An 18,925-nucleotide genomic window follows, 5' to 3' on the forward strand; every position below is an offset into this window, starting at 1 on the left:
GTGGCTCAGTCAGTTGAGCACCCCACTCTTGGTTTTGGCCCAGTTCATGGTCTCATGGGTGGTGGGATCCACCCCGCATCTGGCTCCGCACTCAGTGGGGAGTCTGCTTGAAGATTCTCTCCCTCTGCCCCTTTCCCTACTCATGTGCGTGCACACACACCATCTCTAAAATAAATAATCTTTTTTAAAAAAAGGTGGCAGATGACTTGAATAGAAGACATACAGTTGGCCAACAGACACTTGAAAAAGTGCTCAACATCACTCATCATCAGGGAAAGTCATGTCAAAACCACAATGAGATATCGCCTCACATGTGTCAGAATGGCTAGAATCAAAAAGACAAAAAATAACAAGTGTTGGAGAGGATGTGGAGAAAAAGGAACCCTCATACTGTTGGTGGGAATAAGAACTTGTATAGCCACTGTGGAGAACAGTATGAAAGTTCTTCAAAACATTACAAATAGAAATACCAGGACGCCAGGTGGCTCAGTTGGTTAAGCAGCCGACTATTGATTTTAGCTCAGGTCATAATCTCAGTGTCCTAGGATTGAGCCCCATGGTGGGCTCTGTGCTCGGCGGGGAGTCTGCTTGAGGATTCCCTCTCTTCCTCTCCCTCTGTCCCTCTTCCTACTTTCTCTCTCTCTAAAATAAATAAATCTTAAAAATAGAAATACCATATGATCTAGCAACTGCACTACCGGGTATTTACCCAAAGAAAACAAAATCACTAATTCAAAAAGATATATGCATCCCTATGGTTACTGTAGTATTATTTACAATAGCCAAGTTGTGGAAGCAGCCCAAGTGTCCGCAGATAGACAAATGGATATGGAAGATGTGATTATATATACATGCATGTATGGAATGGAATATTAAGCAGTCTTTAAAAAGAATAAGATCATGCCATCTCTGACAACATAGATGGACCTAGAGGGTATTATGCTGAGTGAAATAAGACTGAGAAAGACAAATAGCATATGATTTTGCTCATGTGGTATCTAAAAAATAAATAAACAAAAAGGTGGAATCAGATCTCTAAATACAAAGAACTGATGGTTGCCGGAGAGAAGGGGCCTCGGGAGATGGGCAACATAGGGGAAGGGGAGAGGGTTACCAGTTACCAAATGAATAAGTCATGGGAATAAAAGACACTGCATAGGGAGTAGAGTCGACGGCACTGTAATAGCCTTGCATGGTGGCAGATGGCAGCTCCACTTGGGGTGAGCACAGCGTAAGGTACACAGTGTAAGGAGAAGCTGAATCGCTATGTCGTACACCTGAAATGAATGTAACACTGTGTGTCAACCACACTCAAGCTAAAAAAAAAAGTCTAAAAACAAGAAGAGGGACAAGCCCTTCAAGAAGAGATGAGCTATACAAACCTTTTTATCTTTGATGGAACACAGGTAAAAGAGGAGAGAGTGATAGGAAAACGAAAGAAGAAATTTGTTCAAGGTCAAGCATGGGCTAGCGTGTTAATCTGAACCAGGAGGCATCCCAGAAATGCGCAGGCCACAGTCACCCATAAGCTCTTCCTCATGCCTCCGCACTGGTGCGCAGGGGGAAGGCAGGGGGCTGGGCAGCACACTGAGAAGGCACCACTGCTTGGTGCAGGCGTGAAGGGAGTGACTGGCAGCTGCGAAGGGAGGAGTATACAGCCTTGCAGACTTCTCTTCCAGCCCTTAAGCAAAAGCCTTAAACTGCCTGAGGAAAGGCTGCAAACCTTATAGCTCCCAGGGCTCAGGCAAAACTCCACGGCTGAGAAAGGAAAATGAGAAATACAACATCTGCCTTGGGGGGCAGATAGGTAGCTTTCTTGTTCCCAGGACACAAGCAAACACCCTTTGCTGCCGAGAGAGGGAGGCAAAAGAATAAACGCTCCACTCCTAGGGAAGGGGCAGGGAGCCATACCGGGCCCCGGATCTACACTGCAAGTGAGGGTCTGCTACCACGGTGAGCAAGGCAGGAAACTCCCACCCAAGACCAACCCGGATCCAAGCCAGAGAGCGGCTGCCCCAGGAAGGGGAAGCAGGAACGCAGGAGCGCTTGCTCAAGGACTCCGGCACGGGGTCCTGCCTAAGACTGGGGCTGAACCCGAAAAACAGAGAATCTCTCCTGCCTCCACTCCAGGCCTGATACCCAGTAACAAAGCCACAACGGCAGCCCGCAACGGGGTGCGGGGGCTGGGGGACGGACATCATGGTGACATCGGCTTCAGAGATGGTTGAGAGCACAGGGTGCAGCAGGAACACTGAGGAAAGACCCTCCTACCCCTCAGCTCCTGCCCTAAGCAGAGGGCAGCAAGGAATTTGAAGCCTGTGGTATGTTGAAGGTGATACCACCACCAAGAAAGTTATTAGGGTGTTGCTAGGATAGTAAACGCCGCGCCATCGTTCTTCATGCCAGGTTGAAGTAGAACTTGAAACTGTATCGGAACCTCAAAAGGACCTGTTACCCAACTGAAAAAGCTATTCACTTTTTCTAACACACAAACAGTATTTCAAATTGTCCTTTTGTTTACTGCCTGTAGTGTTTTACACTGTGGGGCAATGCACCCCACTAAGATTCAAGATGGGGGAGGGATCATCAGGGAGAAGAGGGTCCTTGAAAGGGGACTCTGACACGTCACTTGAGTTGGTAGGCAGATCTCATTTATGAAAGAATATTTATGGAAGTTAAATGTTTGGAGTGGATGATTTTCTACAGCCTTTTATTCCTTCCCACTCTTTGGAAAGGCTCGAAGTCACCAGGGCCACCTGTACCCAAGCTTGAACTATCTATATGATTTATTTGTAGGATTAACAGCGTGGTTTCAAGAGTCAGACTGCTCCACTTGCAGGCTGTGGGACCTTGATCAGGTGCATTAAGCTTCCAGTGTCTCAATTTTCTCTATTGTAAAATGAGGATTGTGATGGAATTTATCTTACAGGGTTGGTGTGAGGATGCAAAGAGATGGCCCATGTAAAATGCTTAATACAGCGAGTGCCGCTCAGTGTATGTTAGCTAGGACAATCATTCCATCACGAGGTAATAAAGTCCTTGAATCACTCTTGAAGTTAGAATGAAAAGAAGGAGATATAAGTGAAGGATATCGCAGAGACTGAATCGACTTGTTGACTCACTGAATATGAAGGATGAGAAAGAGGGCAGGATGGAAAATGGCTTTGCATTTTGAGATCCCCAAGGGTTGGCAGAATGGTGGTGCCCTTTGTACACTGGAAAGCATGCATCCGGTCTGTAAAAGGTGGCCCATTTGGTTCTAGCCCATTCCATTTGGGATTGCAAGCCAACTTGCTACTTTTCGACTGAAGCCAGAAATCCAGATAATTAGGTGAAATCTCTTGAATTTTTTATATTCTTAAAAATCTGGAGCAAATAAAACGTGACTGTGAGTTGCAAATTTGCAAACTGTGTAGGATCTTAGAGGTTCCACTGCTGTGGAACTCGTCATCACATGTCCCACAGTGCCTTGCACGTTTTTAAGGGTTCTCATCAAATATTGGTTGGATAAATGCGTTTTTGATAAAAGGATTTTCCAGAAAGCATAAATCTCAATACTTCCTGATTTTATAAGTTTTGAATTTATAGAAGTGTATGGAGAAAGGAATTTTAAAACCTAACTTTGTTTGATATTTAACGATTTCAGATTAGAGATGCAAAGGAAACAAACATTACAAACATATTATGTAGGCTGAACCTCCAGGAAGAATTGTTCAAAGAAGTGGTAATCTTTTTGGTCAGTATACGCTTTTATTTTTTCAGTAAGCTCAACAATCTTGTTATACAGGCAGTAAACCATCTAATTTTCCTCTTAATTCCTCTTCTGATGCCACTTTTTTTTTTTTTCTGACCCAGAAGACAGCTTTAAAAACATTTTACCCTTTGCTGCTTGTTCACCATATTGGATTCTCTTTTCTTGTTAGGACTGCCTTTACCCTGCTTTCTCCCCCACCTGCGTCGGGAAAGCTTTCTTAAATATGGGTGGCATCTACGTTTGTGGGCTAGAGAGGAGCTCACCACAAAGTCTGAGTTCTAGTTACCAGGAGACAGAGACATCCCTGGAAGGAGGGCATGCAAGGCAGAGAGAGGAGGAGGTACAAAGCATAGAGGCAGCAAAATCAAGTTATGTTTTGGGAACGATTGTGGTCCAGGGTAGCGACGGAACATGTGAGGAGGCAGGAGACGAAGCTGGAAAGCTGGTTTTCACAGAACAATCTACAGTTAGTTCGGCCTCTAAGACTTCATCCCTGAGCAGTTCCAGACTGAAATGCCTCCCTCCCACAGAGACAAAGACCCGCCCAAAGCCCTTTGGATGAAAGAGATTAAGGTTTAAATACCTGCCTGGCAACACACAAGCTACTTGACCTTAGGAAAGTTATTTAAAAATCTTTGGACCCCAGTTTCCTCATCTGTAAGATGGGAATCAAGCATGTTTATCTCAAAGAGGTGTTGTGAGGACTTAATCACATGAAAGTGTTTTTAATATACTTAACACAGTACTCTGCATCTAGAAAGTTCTCAGTAAAGAGTAACTAGTAGTAATGACGGTTGTGTTCCAAAATACAAAATTACTTTCAGTTCTCCGAATGTACAACACTCATCCTCAACTGCATATTTTTATGGATGTTATGACCTCCACCTGGAGTCTCTCTAAAGCCCTTCTCTGACTTTCCTCCCTCTACCTCTGATTGCTTTTTTGTTTTAAATATTAATTCCAGTATAGTCAACATACAGTGTTACATTCACCTCGGATTGCTTTTGGTGGTTCTCTGCTTCAGCACAGAGACAGTTTAATTCAGGGTCCCCTTAGGGGATCCACAGATAGGAATCAAAGGAGGGAGTGACCTTAGATGGAAAAAAAGATTACATTTTATTTTCACTAATGTCTCGCTAAAATTCAGCATTAAAAAAATTTTGGATAATAAAGCGCCATAGTATTAGTGATGATTAGAAATCACAAATATTTCGTATCACTTCACAGGTGTTGCAGATATCATGAAGCAGCACTACTACTCTTTGAAATTGTAGTTATTAGACCTAACAGCAGATGTTTTTATTCAATGTTGTAAATAGAAGGGCATATAGGTCTACATCAGATTTCAAAATACTTTGAAAAATGTAATTCGATATCATTGGCTTTCTTTGAAGTCCTATATATTTTAACTAATGCATTTAATAACAGAAAAGGTTCAGAGATCATGAAAGGGTTCTATGGCACACAAAGACAAAAAGAAAGATTAAGAACCTCTGTCTTAGCACTTACTATAGTATACTGTCCACTAATTTAGATAAATATACTGTTTTCAGTTAGAAATTAGTGTATAGTCTCAAATTTACATTCTGAGCAAAACTTCTCCTAGTCTCATTTAACGCCATCATCTTCCTTCATCAAAAGGGAAGAAAGCACACAATTACTTACTTTTAGCTGTAGACAGTGTCCAATCAGCTCACTGAGCATGGGTTTGCTTTAAATTTGGGTCTCCTGGGGCTCCTGAGTGGCTCAGTGTCCAACTCTTGGTTTCAGCTTGGATCATGATCTCAGGGTCATGGGATAAAGCCCTGCCTCAGCTCTGTGCTCAGCGGGGAGTCTGCTTGGGATCCTCTCCCTCCCTTCACTTCTGCCCCTTCTCCCTCTCTCTCTCTTCCTCTCTCTCTCCCTCTAAATAAATAAATAAATTTAACCAAAAAAAAAAGGGGGTTTTCTTCTCTGGTTCAAGGGTCTTGTCTCCCTAAAACAGTTTTATGTCCTTTAACATAAATTCCAGAGGACTTCTAACTTCGGCCTAGGATGTATTTAGCCAGAGGGAACATTATTACTCCCATGGGAACAAGAAAAATCCATGATCTACAAAATGCTAACTGTTACTTAACTTAGCAGAAACTGAGGCCACAGACCAACCGTCTAACTTAAAATCTAATGAGAGACTACTTCCAAGGACAAAAGGGACATAAACACTGTCTTTTGAGGGAACAATGAGTAACAAGAATTTAGTCACATTTTTTAAAAAAATGAATTGCTAAAGACTGAGTGTGGGCTGAGTGTGCGAGAGTACAGAACTCTTAGGAGTGAAAACATAGGGAACCTTTGTACTTACTGACGGCTCTTCTCCTTGGGTCTCCACCAAGCACTCAGGAGAAAGACTGGGGTCAGTGCAGAAGATTGGACAAAGCCTGCTCAGTGGGGGCAGGCCTGGAAAAGAGAGAAGTTCCTTGATGGGAAAGATGTAAAGTCTCCCTTGCATCCTCCTCCACAAAGAACTAAGGCCTTATGCCCCTGGGAAAGGACCATGAACGTAGCCTTTCTAGAGCACATATGAAGGTGGACTGTGGCTGGGAAATGGTGGAGAAACAAAACTGTGTGCTCCTGGGGGTGGGGGTGGGGCAGGAAACTGACCTTGACCCAGACCATTAGAGATTTCCTAATGCTGCAGGAGGGAGGCAGGATCACGGAGAAAGCCACTCCAACCCCCATCCAGCCTAGGGACACAAAGCGTGCCTAAGACTGAGGCTGAGTCAGAACACCAGAGAATCCCACTCCTTCTCGCCAGCAGGGTAGACAGCACCAAGGGAAAAGCAACAACAATCAACCATGAGAGAAGGAGCAAGGGCTTGGAGAAAGACTCCTTGTAAGACATAGGGAAGGATAACACTAAGAATGAAATAGGAACCCTGAGAAAAACCCTTTCTTGAAATGATACCACCCTAAATACCAGTGGGTCCAGAGAATTTTGAAGCTGATGGTGAACCCAAGGTCACCATAGCAGGAACAAAAACCCAAACCCAGCTCAACTCCTGACTATCCTAAGTGAATCCCCCTTCCCCAACACACACACTAATGGCCTAGGAAAAGGGGTGTAAGTTTTCTGTGCATAAATACTATTTATTTCAGTGTATACGGTTCTCAACTTTATGTTTGGCAATAAATAAATTATGAAACACGCAAAATGAACAAGGAAAAATAATCCACGGTAAAGAGCAAGGCAAACAATAGAATCAGTCTTAGAGATGACCCGGAGACTAGAAGTATCAGACAGGGACAGTCACAGAGGTGAACTATGTCTCTGGTAGCTGTGATGGTTAATTTTAAGTGTCAACTTGACTGGGCTAAAAAATGCCCAACTAATGAATCATGGAACTTTACATCAAAAACCAGGGATGTACTGTATGGTGACTAACATAATATAATAAAAAATATTATTATAAAAAAATAAATAAATGAAATAAAAAACGCCCAAATAGCTGGTAAAATATTATTTTGGGGAATATCTAGGAGAGTGTTTCCAGAAGAGATTAATTATTCCAAGTAGACTGAGTAAAGATCACCCTTGCCATCAGCCCTCACCAGTGTAGGTAGACATCATCCTATCCACTGAGGCCAGAAGAGGACACAAAGGTGGAGGTAGGGTCAATTTGGTCTCACTGTTTACGCTGAGACACCTGTCTTTTCTTGCCCCCAGATGTGTTTCCAGTTCTCAAGCCTTTTGATTCAGACTAGAATATATATATATATGTGTGTGTGTGTATACACACACACACATATATGTGTATGTATGAATATATATTCAATTAGGGAGTGGACAAAAGTTTATTCATTTCACCAAAGATGGCAAATGAACTTATAAAAAGATGTTCAAAATCACTGGACATTTGGGAAATACAATTTAAAGTTATAATGAGATACTACTACACATCCATTAGAAGGTCTTAAAAAAACCAAAACCCACAGAATTCAGCAAAGTCACAGGATATAAAATCAGTGTACAGAAATCTGTTGCATTTCTATACATCAGTAATGAAGCAGAAGAAAAAGAAATCAAGGAATCAATCCCATTTGCAATTGCACCAAAACCAATAGGATACCTAGGAATAAACCTAACCAAAGAGTTAAAAGATCTGTACTCTGAAAACTATAGAACACTTATGAAAGAAATTGAAGAGGACACAAAGAAATGGAAAAGCACTCCACGCTCATGGATTGGAAGAACATTGTTAAAATGTCCATACTACCCAAAGCAATCTGCACATTTAGTGCAATTCCAATTCAAACACCGCCGCATTTTTCGCAGAGCTACAACAATCCTAAAATTTGTATGGAACCACAGAAGACCCTGAATAGCCTAAGCAATCCTGAAAAAGAAAAACAAAACTACAGGCATCTTGATTCCTGATTTCAAGCTCTGTTACAAAACTGTAATCATCAAGACAGGATGGTACTGGCACAAAAACAGACACATAGATCAATGGAACAGAACAGAAAATCCAGAAATGGACCCTCAGCTCTATGGTCAACTAATCCTTGACAAAGCAGGAAAGAATATTCAATGGAAAAAAAAAGTCTCTTCAACAAATGGTATTGAGACGACTGGGCAGCAACATGCAGAAGAATGAAACTGGGCTACTTTCTTCCACCAAACACAAAAATAAATTCAAAATGGAGGAAAGACCTAAATAAATGTGTGACAGGAATCCATCAAAATCTGAGAGGAAAACACAGGCAGCAACTTCTTTGATCTTGGCCACCACAACTTCTTACTAGACACTCTGGAGAACAGTATGGAGGTTCCTCAAAAAGTTAAAAACAGAGCAACCCTACAATCCAGCAATTGCACTACTAGGTATTTACCCAAAGGATACAAAAACACAGATTTGAAGGGGTACCTGCACCCCGATGATTACCGCAGCATTATCAACAATAGCCCAACTATGGAGAGAGCCCAAATGTCCATCGACTGCTGAAGGATAAAGATGTGGTTTGCAAAAATGGTGCAGACTCTGTGGAAAACAGGTAGGCAGTTTCTTATAACGTTCAAGTGGACTTATGCTATTAATCAGCATGACCACCACGCAAGAGAAATGAAAACTTATGTTCACACAAAAACCCATTCACGAATGTTTACAGAGGTTTTATCCAAAACTGCCAAAACTTGGAAATCACCCCAATGTCCTTAAACTGTGTAAACAAACCGGGATACACCCATAAAATGAAAAACTACTCATCAGTGAAAAGGAACAGTACTGATAGACACACAACATACACTGACCACAGAGGAACATGAGATGACATTCTGGGTGAGGGAACTATCCTACATCTAATCGTGGGAATGGTCACATTCTGTCACAAGTCAGAAGTATATATGAAAAATGCTGAATTTTACTATCTATAAATTATGCCCCAATAAATTGACTTAAAATAAACGGGGACAGAGTGTCATTTTCCACATTTGCTGCCAGACTGTTCTGTACACCATGAAGAAAAGGGGCTCCTTGAAGGTACAGGTCCCTTAAAGAGCCCATACTTATTAGTTTGTACACACTTCAACACGTGGTATCGTGTATTATCTTAGATACCCATTTTCCAATGAAAACATAAGTTAGAGTTTTATTATAGATACATAAAATAGGTTATAGCTTTCCCACTTTCTTACAATACTGCTATTATTTTGGTAAAATACAGAATATAATACCTATTTAAGATAAATGAAAAAAATGTTGGCTATTCTCGAAAATATTTTCTCATCCAGTTATATGCTAAATAACCGGAAATGCTGATTCCCCCCACCCCAAATCCCTTCAATTATAATAGGGTTGTAAGCCTATTGCACCTTGATGATCTGTTAACAAAAAGGTATGTCCTAAACTCATTCAAAGTTGAAAATATTATGACCATAGTTGATGATTTTAACCCCGTCTGTAGCCATAACTTACTGAGGGTTATATCAATACTCAATTTATCAGTTTTAGCAATGAAGGGGTGTAAAACGTCTGAAGATCTCAAAGCATACAGAGACATGTACCTTTTGATATATTTTGACAACTTCTCTGAAGCCCACATAGTTAACATTGAGTGTGGTAGGACAGGACATGGAGAGCCAGAACAGACTGCTAGTCTGTGTAGGTGGGAGATAATTTGATAAGTTAAAAATAATTTAAAATCTGGAGTCAGAAAGGTAGAGCATGTAAGTGGCAAACATGGAGATAAAGTTGGGGTCAGAGTCCAGGGACTCAAAGGATTGCTGAGAATATCAAAGTCAGAGGCTTCCCCTTGGAACTGCTCCTTCCTGCATAACCTGACTCTAAATAAAGCTACCATTTATCCAACCCCAACAATGCCCAAGGGCCTTTACCTGCACTAAAACTTGTACCTTCATGACAAACTTCTGTGTGGGTATTATTCTCGTTTCATTAGAGAAGAGACAGAGCTAGTCACAGGGTCAGGAACTGAATGTATATCTTTCCGATTCCCACGTCTCTATTTGTTCTACACTGTTCAGCATCTTAGGAAAAAACCACCCACGGGTCCATCTTATTTGGCCCTCCTGCACATTTTCCAGACTCCCAAAGACTCATTCCCCATCTTCAGACAACCATGCCATTCTTCCCAGTAGCCCCAGCTCCTTCTTTATGATTTGTGGTCTGCTCCAGACCTCAGAATTGGCCCCCTCTCATTAAGACCCTGATAGTTTCCTACGCTTTGGTTCTTTTGAAACAAACACCTGTTCCCCCCCAGTGGTGGGTTCATTCCTCTTTACAAGATCATCTCCTGATACACAGCGGCATCTTCAGCCTCACAACATTCCTTTCTCTTCTGGAGCCTGTGTCAGGGTTTACTTTATAGTGAAAGTCCCACAGCTCCACAATTACCCTTCATTTGAGGATGGGCAAAATTTCTCTCCTAAAAATAATTCAATTGATGACTATCAAGATTTAAAATATATACTCTCACATCAGTTCTGACTTGCTTTCAAATATTATCTATAGACTCTCAATCCAAAGAGAGTGGTTTTTTTTTTCCAGAAATGGTCACATGGTATAACAGCAATTCACTGGACTGGTGGGTGAGAGACCTGTTCTGTCTTAAATTAAATCAGCTATGTAGTCTTTATTACATCATAAAACCATTTGAACTTGAGTTTCTTGATCTTAAATATCAGTCACGTGATTTGATGAGCCCTGGGTATTATACGCAACTAGTGAATCATTGAACACTACCTCAAAAACTAATGATGTACTACGCGTTGGCTAATTGAATTTAAATAAAAAAACATCAGGCATAATTTCGCCAAATAATTTCTAAAGAAGTCCTAGAGACCGAGCTCACTCTAGACAGCTACTGTATGCATGTGATAAACTCACAGTAGCTGGAATTTCAGCTCGTCGTGGAGAGCTCTCTTAGTGTATTCATGTTTTTCTTATATTTATACCCTTTATGTGAACTGAATTTTGTTATGATGGACAAAATTACCAGAGGAAAAACAAGCCCCATCCCTCATTCACAATATACATACTTGTATATAAAACACATTCCTACACATATTACACACCCATCCCATAGTGTAAGCCCTGAGAGGGTTTTTTGGGTTTGTGTGGAGTGTGTGTGTGTGTGTGTGTTTTGGTAACACAAGTGCCTGATTTAAGCTTTGATTGCTGGACACCCACTTCAAAGATGACTATCTCTAATAAACATCTAGATAAAGAACCAGGCCACTGTCCCCCATGGAGGCTTCTTTGTTTTAGAGATCTTGGTTGATTCCAATAACTGATCATTTGTGCCACTTGTTTCTTCTCTTTCCACACTGTAAATTCCCATTCCTATGTTTTAAATTCACCAGTAAAGAATGAGCCTGTGAAACACTAGGCCCCTACCCTCATCGCCAATAAAAGCAGAACCTCAGATCCCATCCCTCTCCCCACTTCCCATGACCTCTGTGGCCCCAGGTATGCTGTATAATATCCAGATTCTGTAAATAATAAACCTCTACTTTTCAAGTTTTCTTGATGGTTATTGCTAAAGGGGATCTTGCAATCATAATAAGAACTATGGGGGCCAGTCTAACCCAGCATTGGTTATTGGTAGGCTGATACTGGCACAAAGCAATTGGGACTAACCAGGGGGGAATGCCTTATTCCTGAAACTTGCTTGACTAGGCACCTAACCCAGGTGGGTACCACCATCTGGAAAACGAGCCCCACTCGCTGGGGGTCTGTCACGCTGCAGTGTGATTTGCACACTGCCTCCGTAGTGTGTTGCCTGCTGTATTCAACCCAAAGATCGCAGCCACGGTAATAATTCAATATCTGCCCAGAGCAGGCTGATCAAGGCCGCACAGTCAATGAGATGATAAAGGCCTTAAAGTTGGGTATTAATGTGCATAAGGGTCCTTCATGCCTCAAGGCCAAGGATAGATAAGAAGGGTGTTTGGATTATAAGGCTATTGTCACTGCCCACAGAGTGGTTCTGGGCTAAAGGCACAAGGAAAACATGCCTGTAGGTGAGGACAGGTGACTTCCACTTGTGGCCACGGAGTCAGTGGGTCATGCTTGGAATATGTGTCCTAACCTAGAAGAAAGAGCCTTGCAACCAGAAACCAATGATGGCACCAGAGGGAAATTCAACAGAGGCTTATGGTCTCTCTGTCACCACTTCTATTCACTACTGTTGCTCTTCATCCCCTGACCCCATGGGATATCATGTGTCCAAACCCTGCTGTGAGGTTACTAACAACTTAGTGGACCTATATAAATGTCCAGTGCCTCCCAAGAACCCTGAGGAAGTATGCCAACTTTCCGATAAATGCAAAACCCTGTGATCGCTTCCTGGACATTACTCAGGGCCATATACCAACATGTCAAGACTCTAATATGACACTTGAGAGGCCTGGGCTCTCCAAAACACTGTGCATATCATGCTAGTGGAGACAGACTCCAATCCCAGAGAGATCTCTTGGGGACACTCAGGAAAGGAAAGCAGCCACCTATTAAGGAAGGCTCGCAGTGACATTATCCAAATATTATTGATAACAACACATAAGATTAAAGTAACCAGATAAAAACAAGAAGTAGAAACTGAGATCAAAAATTATATCTTAACTGAAATTTAAACCTTTCTTAAAGATTTTATGCAGCAGGAAGGAGAGGGGGGAGCTAATTGGCTATTACGGATTTTCTGATTTGGAACAGGGTCTAAATTTTTACTCACAGTGATGAGGGAGCAGAAGGCAAGCTGAGGACAAAGCAGAAGCTACCCCCCCCCATGGGATCTATGTGACATTCCTCAGGCACTCCTGGCTGCCCTAAAGCTAAGGAAAGGAAAAACAAATAGTTAACTTAGAGATGGCAATCCTGCAAGGCATGAGTCTCCCTCAGTTGACAAATGTCTTAGGGATCTACAAGAACAAAGCATTTCTATCAGTAACCCAGCTTCCAGAAGGACATGTAGATACAATTCAATGTCCTTATGATCTGCAGCCCATGGACAGACACTTGAAGCAGGCAGAGTGTAATGTTCCTCCAGGAAGTTCTCAACCATCTTAATGCTACTGCCTTGCTAGAGGGAAAAACAACCTTGACCATGGCAAGGCCACCAGTATCCTGTGAGTCTTCCTTAACATACGAAAGTACTTTCTCAACCTCCCTTTTTTCCCTGATCTCCCCCGACCCCATAGTATATAATCAGCCACCCCTCACAACCCCGGGGCAGCAGCTCTTTCTGCCCGCGGGTCCTGTCCCCGGGCTTTAACAAACCACCATTTTGCACCAAAGACATGAAGAATTCTTTCTTGGTCATTGGCTTTGGACTCCACCCCACTGAACCTCACCTATATTCCAAAACCCCATCAGCAGGGGACAAAATGTATTAACTGTGCAGTGTCTCTACAGACCCTACCATCTATAACTTTCTTAAAGATCCAGCTGGGCTTTATGCTCATTTCCTCCAAGATACCACAGATTCCAAGCCTCTTTGGCTTTTCCCTGAATGGACCAGAACTGAGCAGCACACCCCATGAGGCGTTCGTGTCACCAAGGGAAAAGCTGGCAGGGTTATTGTGGCCCTGCTGAAGGAAAGAGGAAGAGGGAAGGCAAAGCCCCCTTAGCGCCACCGATGCTCAAACCAGAGTCCTCCCCCTCGTCACTTGGATATTACCTGGCTCCATACCCACGCTTCCATCACCACGGTGATCACAGCTAGGGCTCTCAGTGAATAGAAAACATTAATGAGAAGCCCGCCGCCTCCTGCACAAAATTGGCATGTTCCCATGGGTTTTATCATTTCCGCAAATAGGGACCCAAAATGACTCCTCTTTGTTTCCAACTCTGAAGATGCCCCACTTGACCTTGAGTCCAGAGAATTATTCTTTACATGGCGCTCCCCTAACTATAGGATGGCACTACTACAGTTTAATTAGGGCTGCCAAAAGGGTCCAAAAGGCACTAAACCTTCTAGGATAAAATTTACATTTTCTTTCTCTGTCCCTTGAAGATTTAAATCTTACCAGGACTTTGAAATGTAAACACCCCAGGAGATAACTTGACGCTCTGCCCACAATTGCTGGAGAATGAAGGGAAAAACAAAAACAAAAAACCCAAAACCAAAAGAGGCCTTTTGAAATATAAACTGCTAAAAAAAAATCTCTTTTGCCCAAAATCTAGTCCACAGCCTCCTTAAAATTACTTGTCAAGGACAAGTGTAAATTTAAAAAGTCTCCAATTAGTAAAAAGCTTTAGCCACTGGAGTGGGTAATCTTTACTTTTTCCTCTGCCAGAGACCATTTGGATTCAACTGTTATTTAAAAAGCACTGACTTTTATATTGTACCCAATTCATGGCTAACATTTTGGAATGACAGCTGTAAGATTTATGTTTGAATCTGTCTCTGTGCGTCTATGCATGTATGTTGCAGATGGGTGCTATCTGTCTACCTTTGGATGGAATCGCCAAATTCATTTGTAAAACAGCTCTATTTAATTAGCTTAAAAATAAGCACATAGGAATTAAGTGTTCCTAAAAATCGGAAATACAGAAACTAAACAAATAATTTTCAAGTTCACATGATCTGGGATAATCTTTAGGAAATAAAAGTTAGTTTCATTTATTTAAAGTAGATATGTATTTAAGTTATCAGCATTAAATGTAATGCAGACAAACATCTTTTATTCCACCTGAGTTTATTAGTCAAATAATTCTGTGCTTTCTCTATTACAAAATTTGTTAGCAAGAAATTTGCTGGGTAACAGGTGATTTTGTCAACTGTCTAATGAAGTTTTCATGAGTAGTCTAAACATAATTGTTGGGATCAAGTGATGTAGACAGATATAAATGGGTTAACAGTTTTTAGGTGACCTTTTCAGGAGTAATTATGGTATGTTTACTTAAAAATAGTTTCCCAACCCTTTGATCACTTCTACTTTTAGAATTTTGCTGAGTTAAATGAAATGATGGGAGCTCACTGAATGTCTAGATCATTTCCAAATAATTTAAAATATTCAAACATTAATTGCAAAGCAGGTTTACCTACCTACTTTTGACCTCTTAGTACAGAGGGACTAAGGATATTTGGGTGTAGTAGTAAACATGTCTTGTGCCACACTGAAAAACTGTGCTCTGAAGAAAGACATGTTTCTAGAAATTTTGAAACTTATTCATAATTTTATCAATCTAAAGAAAGTTGGTGTAACAGTTCACAATTGCTTACTTCGTAGTTTTTACTTGAAATTAAGGTTTTTAAGGGTTAAGAATTCTAATTGACATATGTGATTAAAACTTTTAGAAATAACGAGAGAAACTGTATGCAATGGAAATAGGATGCGCTTTTGAGTACAAAAGGTATGAAGTATGGAGATACGTTTTTGTGAGGGAAATAAAAAATAATTTTAGCTTAAAGCTGGTGATGTCAGAATGGGAAGGAAAATAAAGAACAAAGTGGTATAGCAAGTTGGGGAGAGAGAGAGAGAGAGAGAGAGAGAATTTTATCATGTGTGGTCAAGTTAGCTAAAATTGAATTGTTATTACAAGGATTTTTTTTTTAAGATTTTATTTATTTATTCGACAGAGATAGAGACAGCCAGCGAGAGAGGGAACACAAGCAGGGGGAGGGGGAGAGGAAGAAGCAGACTCATAGCGGAAGAGCCTGATGTGGGGCTCGATCCCATAACGCCAGGATCACGCCCTGAGCCCAAGGCAGACGCCTAACCGCTGTGCCACCCAGGCGCCCCACAAGGATTTTTTTTTTAAATAAGCTTTAATATCAGTAGCATGCTTATGTAATTTTCTTGCACCTGCTAAAAGGACAAAGTTTTCTTGGAGTATTGGTTTGCTTCTGATAAGAGATTGTGGAAGATTTCCACCTTTTAAGCAATCTGACTAGAAAGCCAAGATTTTTATCAAATTATTATTATCAGAATAATTCCTGTGTTTCATGTTATCTTAATCAAGTCTTTGATTACTTAAGAAAACTGTCTTCTCAATATTAAGAGCTAGGTTTGCACAAAACTATGCAACCTTCTGTATTTGCCTTTAAAATATTTTGTCACTTCAGTTAAATAATGAAGTTTTGTTTCATAATGTTCTGTGATCCTATTTAGTCAAGTGTCCAAAACCTTTTGGTATCTTTGACAAACTTTCTCAAATCAAATTCTAAATGAAGTCCTTTTGAACTGGAACTTTGAGAGTTTTCAGAGGGTCCCTTGAACATATTAAAATTTTTGTTTTCTCTCTTTATAAAAAGAGACATTTAACTAGACTCATTTGATGTGTTAAATTACATGGGAAGTATAGTCAAATAAGAAATAATGCTACACCTTCTTTATAGATATATTAATATATATCCATATGAGGATAAGTGTTCTAGAAGTTATATGAAATTCCTAAAAATCTGATGTATAATGTTATCAGTCATAATTCCAGTTATCTTAAAACATGTGCCACAGAAATAACCAAATTTCTTTGTCAATTGCATTATAATAAACTCTCATCAGATTCTCAACCACTGACATTTTTAAGTCTTTCATCATTTATAAACAGTTATTGTTTTACTCTGATGCTTTTGAAAATGTACTTTATCTTCAAGGAGATTCATGGAAGGGTCTCTGACAAGTACAGGTTTCTGATAATTTTTAGGTCATACCACTGAATTGGGTAAAAACTCAGAACTCTAAGGAAAAAAGTGGATTCATAAAACTGCTAACAAAGGATCAATAATTAATTACATATGACTGAGTGAACGGATGAGGATGATTATAATTTTTTTATGACCTCTGTTTGGAACATTACTAGTTCTTAAATCTTTTTTTCTCCCCCCCAGATTTAAGGAAATTTTCTTGTAAGCTAACTGTGACTTCCAGCAATTTGGTAAAGTATACCTTATGAACAAATATGAAACAGTTATTTTTTCTCCCTACTTATTAAATACCTGATGCAAACACTTGCACCATATAAACCTCACTTGGGTTAGGTCACTACCCCCGGATATGAGACAACCCTTTAACTGATCTATTCTCAAGACTAAGAGACTAATTGAATGAGATATGGAGCTACCAACTCAGGATAGATTCCAAACTACTTACATCAGATAGCCCAAAATGTTAAAATATTTCACAGTATTTTCCAAATCTTTGGACAGATTCCAAGAGACCCTGAGATTATTGACTTAGCTTCATTGTGGGACCCTTCAAACTTTGGACAAGCAGCTTGATGTTATACCCAGAGATGCAGCTTAACCGAGAGATCAGGATAAGAGACAATGGGAACCTTGATAAAACCATTGTCATCTCAGGGTGATTGCATGAATGCCCAAGATTATACTTTCTGAGGAGTAACATCAGAATCTACATGCCCCAGGAGAAACAGACTTTACTAAGATGTCCAGACAAATCACTAAACAACTAAACAAGCAATAACATCAAGATTTATAGGGGGAGATCAGTACATAAAATTACAGCATTATCTGAAATGTCCAGTTTTCACCAACAAAAATATGATCCATGAAAAGAAACAGGAAAGTATGATTGGAAATCAAAGCAAGAGAAACTGCCTCAAAGAGGGTCAAAGGTGTCAGATCTAGTAGACAAAAGCTTCATAACAACAGTTATAAATATGTTCAAGGAATAAGGGAAACTGTTTCGAGAGAGAAAGGTATTCTGACAAAATCTCATCAAAGATCATCAATTCAGATCATTCAATTCAGAAAAATTATTTAAAAAAAACAAAAGAAAATTCTAGAGTTGAAAAGGACAATAACTGAAATGTTCACCAGTGGTGCTCCATAGATTTGAGTGGGCATATCAGCTTATTTGAAGAGAAATTGATAGGGATTATACATTCTGAAGGATAGAGAGAGAGAGAGAGAGGTCCTTAGGGATATGCGGTATGACTTAAGCACACTGACATGTACGTAATGGGAGAACCACAGGAGAGAAGAGGGAGAAAAAAGTAGAAAAAAATATTTGAAGAAATAATGGTTGAAAGTTTCTCAAATTTGATTAAAAACAGAAATCTACACCTCCAGGAAGTTCAACCAATTCCCAATAGGATAGTATAAAAAGGTCCACATCCATACACGTAATAGTAAAAAAAGTTGGAAGTACAAAGACAAACTGAAAATCTAGAAAGCAGAAAGAGAAAAATGACTAGTCATGTGCAAAGTAATCATAGTAACAGGTGCTTTCTCATCAGAAATAATGGAGCCAGAAGGCAATAAAATGACATATTTAAAGTACTGAGAGGGGAAAAACTACAAACTCATCAGCCAGAATCTTTTATCCAGAAAAACCATCTTTCAAAATTGAAGGTTACAAAATAAAAGACATTCCCAGAGAAATAAAAATGGAGAGAATCCATTGCTAACAGACCTCCCTTACGAGAAATAGTAAGGGGGAATTCTTCAGGCTGAAAATAAGTGACTCAGAGTAATTTGAATTGACACACACATGCATGAACGTGTGTGTGTGCACACGCACGCGTGCACACACACACACACAGTGACTATAGAACATAATTACTACAAATCATCAGAATCTACTGCATAAAGTAATTGCCAGAACAACCATTAAAATTTTTTAAATAGTAAAAATATCACTAAAGGAATTAAGAGTTGCACCAGAAAACATCCATTTAATACAAAAGAAAGCAGTAAAGAAGGAACAAAGGAACA

At 40.2% G+C, this 18,925-nt stretch overlaps 1 protein-coding gene across 2 annotated transcripts in view; it reads right to left on the minus strand.

Moving 5' to 3' along the window:
• The window catches only part of LOC113260029 (NXPE family member 4-like), a 70,893-nt gene that overhangs the window by 39,287 nt on the left and 12,681 nt on the right, over positions 1–18,925 (minus strand). The window contains exon 1 of one of the 2 annotated variants that reach the window (XM_026505715.4): positions 5,420–5,661. The exons of the other annotated variant lie outside the window; for it this stretch is intronic. The gene's annotated coding sequence lies outside the window, so the exon portion shown is untranslated. Of the gene's footprint in view, positions 1–5,419; positions 5,662–18,925 lie in introns of those variants that run through there. 2 annotated transcript variants of the gene reach the window in all.

Source organism: Ursus arctos, unplaced genomic scaffold, assembly GCF_023065955.2.
Source record: "Ursus arctos isolate Adak ecotype North America unplaced genomic scaffold, UrsArc2.0 scaffold_22, whole genome shotgun sequence".
Lineage (NCBI taxonomy): Eukaryota > Metazoa > Chordata > Mammalia > Carnivora > Ursidae > Ursus > Ursus arctos.